The 4,120-nt window shown below is 34.0% G+C and overlaps 1 pseudogene; it reads left to right on the top strand.

Moving 5' to 3' along the window:
* Positions 1–1,224: 1,224 nt before the first annotated feature.
* On the top strand, positions 1,225–1,713 carry LOC143259657 (histone-lysine N-methyltransferase SETMAR pseudogene; annotated as a pseudogene).
* Positions 1,714–4,120: the final 2,407 nt, after the last annotated feature.

The raw sequence follows: 4,120 nt of genomic DNA, 5'->3' as shown, positions 1-4,120 counted from the left end.
TCGTACACATAACAACGTAACAAAAACTTATCAACGCCCATTCTTGCGGTGGAAATTGATTCTTCGGTTCTAAATTTCTTGTAAACAATTTGTTCAGTTCACTAAGTAAACATGCAAGCGTGTACCATCGATGGTACACGTGGCACGGAACGTGTTAACCCTTTCGCTACGGCGGGCCTCGCCGCGGAGTCCCTCGTGTAGAACGGAGCACCCTGCCGAAAGCAGGAACATTAAGCGCGCGCAGTCTTCAGCATTCGGGGCCAAGTCTTTTGCTTGAAAAACGTTGGATTAATGTGACCAGATTTATTACAATTAATCGTAGTTTTTGGTAGATGATAGCGTCTGCGAACAGATGAAAGCGAGGCGATAGCCCTTGTTTTAACTTTTGGCTCCATTGTTGTGACCGGTGACTATAGTCACCCGTCGTGTATAGGTGGCATCTTGTGGCCGGTGACTATAGTCACCCGTCGTATGCGGGTGTCGTTTTGTGGCGGGTGACTATAGTCACCCGTAGTAGCGAAAGGGTTAAGCGATGGTTAAATCGAACGAATTACGCTTCGAATTGCTTCCCCGCCCACCGTACTCTCCAGAATCTAGCCCCCAGCTACTACTGGCTTTTTGCGGACATTAAAAAGATGCTCCAGGGAAAGAAATTTGGCTCGAATGCTGGAAGCGATCGTCGAAACGGAGGCCTATTTTGAGAACGAAGACAAGTCGTTCTACAAAAAAGGCATCGAAAAGTTGGAGGAGCGTCGGAATGAATGTGTCGCTCTCGAAGAAGAGTATGCTGACGAATAAAGTCGAATTTCTAAAAAAAGAATTGGTTTTTCTTAGCTAGACCGGAGACTTATCGAGTGATGTGTTATTAGGTTGACAAGGATGAAATTTGTAGTTAATAATATTGCCAACTTCAACAATTTATTATTTGATATTGGCTTAATATTTTACCGTTCTGTTCTCTTTTTTTGGAAAGTTATAAACAAATCTCGCTTGTTTAAAGAAATTATTTTAAGCTCTAAGAAATATTGAAAACTTTTTTAAAAATTAATTTTGTTGAAAATGGAACGGTCGAAAATTCGCCCTATTATGAAGTATGAGTTCTTACGTGGAACTACGAAATAGACGCGTGAAACATTAATAGTGTATTTGGCTCTAGTGTAACGAAACAGCGGACAGTATCAAATTGGTTCGCCAAATTTCGTACAGGTTATTTTGACCTCACAAATGAACCACGCGGTTGCTCAGAATCGAAGGTTATCGTACCTGTCTAGCGCAGGTGAGATCCGTTATGATTTTATGAAACCTGGCTCACCGATCACAACAGAAATATACTGCAACCAACTGGACGAGATGATGCAAAAACTTAAAGAAAAACAGCCTAGATCGGTCAACAAATCGACTCCCATCTTATTGCATGATAACGTTAGATCGCACACTGCACAAATGACTGTGGCAAAACTACAGGAATTGGAGTTGGAACTTCTTCATCATCCTCCATATTCGTCAGACCTAGCCCCCACTGTCTGTCACTTCTTCCACAATTTGAACAATTTTTTCATAGGAAAACAATTTAATTCCGACAATGCTGTAAAACTGGTCTGCCAGGAATTAATTGACTCTCGTCCGCCAGGGTTTTATGTCACCGGCCTGAACAACCTGCCGTTTAAATGGCAAAAGTGCATAGACAATATGGGTGCATACTTTGATAAATAAAATAATTCCTCATATTTGTAAGTTACGAAGCAACTTCGCCTTCTTTTCTACAAATTTCGTTCTTGACGACCTGATACATGCATAATGTACAGATTGCTCTGGAATATTGAGCCAGCCTTGGGGGCTGGAAAATTGGGGTGCGGAAGTGAACAAGGACAGCTGCGTTCGTCCCTGTCTCGCTAAATGACTCATTATTGAAGATACCTAGCGGGTCGGATCAGGTAGTGGCGGAAAAGGTAACCATCGTCTGGCGATGGACTGAAGGTAGCCGCCGCAGTCATAAAGGGAAAGCTGCGCGACGAAAATTTCCTGTCGAAATTTTATTGCTTCTTATTAAGTAGTAATGCCGGCTTGTACTCGTCTTGAATAATGTAGCCAAGGGTACGCGGGGAACGTACCTTTTTTGGTTGACACCGGAAAGCAGTAAATCACAAATTTTCCGAAACATCAAGTTGGGATTGAATATATTTTAAATGGCGTTTGTGACGACATTACGTTTTCCATCTGTTGCGATATAGAATGTCAGCTTAGAAGCGCGTCCGTCAAAAATATTATAAATTAAAAGTAAAATCTAATTTTTTAGGTTCGATCTTTGGATAAAGATGCAACGAAAAATGAGAACTTTGTTTCAAGTCGATTAGTCGAAGCCGCCGATTTAAAAATTAGCAAAAACAGTATCGAGAAGATATGTTTATATATATATAATTATTTATATATATATAAATAATTATTATTTATTTATATATTATATTATTTATATTATAAATAATTATTATTTATTTATATATTATATTATTTATATTATAAATAATTATTATTTTTATATATTATATTATTTATATTATAAATAATTATTATTTATTTATATATAATTTATATATATAATATGTTTATATATATATTTTAATAAATTAAATTTAAATATTTAAATTTATATATACAAATATTATATTTATATTTGTATAATTTCCAGTAAGGTTTCACGTTACTTACAGTGTAAAATTCGATGTAAAAATGTAGCCCGCTATTCCGCGGCCATAGAGTCAAAAATCACGACTGAAAAATTTATAGGGCACATTTTTTACACGCTGTGCTATTAATTTCATTATTAATGCTATTATTTATTAATGAGTCGAGAAAGTTCGAATCCGATACTGTAACGCACTTAGCCCGGTGTTCTACTGTATGCCCGAGCATAAATTTGTTGCTGGTGCATAGCCTTTTTGCTGTCTTGGAGAACAATTTTTTATACGGAACGGGACCGGGGATTAAGTTTTTCGGTTTCCTCGACGTAACGGATTTCTTGTATATTTCTTGTCTTTTCTGGCTGCAACGATCGCAGCCTGAAACACAGCTCGGATCTCCCGAAATCCCGAATCTAAAAAAGACACAAAACCGAAACTCGAATCGAGTGAATGTAACCAAGAAAATGCATGCGATCGTAAAACGAACAGCTCGAACGTTTCGCTGCTGCTCGCCGCGGCTCGGCGTCTTCTTCGAAGTCATACACATAATTTGTACACTTTAACTTACACATAATTAAAGAGTCAATTTCTTAGTCTTCTAAACTGTATAGGAGTCAATAAAAACGAACCTTTTGTTCATCAAGTAAATAGATCGTATTTATTATATGGTATAAATATCGGGTCACAAATTCATTAACACTATGCCATCCGCAGATCTTAGATATGATTCTTTTGTTTGACGCCGGCATAATAGCTTGGAAATTTTAGATTAAAACAAAAATTAAGATATGTCATTCAAGAATTTTCGTACTTAATTCTTAGTTAAACAAGCACAATGCTATAGTTAGTTTGCTGCCTTTTAACATCCAAGAAATATAGTTCAAATGTTATTTCAGTTTTTTAAAATGGCACCAAAGTGGTACCACCGACATGCAACAGATAGTTTTTGCATAGCACCAGCGTGAAGCCACCGATGTTAACACTAAAATATAAATATAAATATAAATATAAATATAAATATAAATATAAATATAAATATAAATATAAATATAAATATAAATATAAATATAAATATAAATATAAATATAAATATAAATATAAATATAAATATAAATATAAATATAAATATAAATATAAATATAAATATAAATATAAATATAAATATAAATATAAATATAAATATAAATATAAATATAAATATAAATATAAATATAAATATAAATATAAATATAAATATAAATATAAATATAAATATAAATATAAATATAAATATAAATATAAATATAAATATAAATATAAATATAAATATAAATACAAGTACAAGTACAAGTACAAGTACAAGTACAAGTACAAGTACAAGTACAAGTACAAGTACAAGTACAAGTACAAGTACAAATACAAATACAAATACAAATATGAATATAAATATAATAGTGTTAACA

Source organism: Megalopta genalis, chromosome 6 (genome assembly GCF_051020955.1).
Source record: "Megalopta genalis isolate 19385.01 chromosome 6, iyMegGena1_principal, whole genome shotgun sequence".
Classification (NCBI taxonomy): Eukaryota; Metazoa; Arthropoda; class Insecta; order Hymenoptera; family Halictidae; genus Megalopta; species Megalopta genalis.
This window is presented reverse-complemented; position numbering and strand designations above follow the sequence as displayed.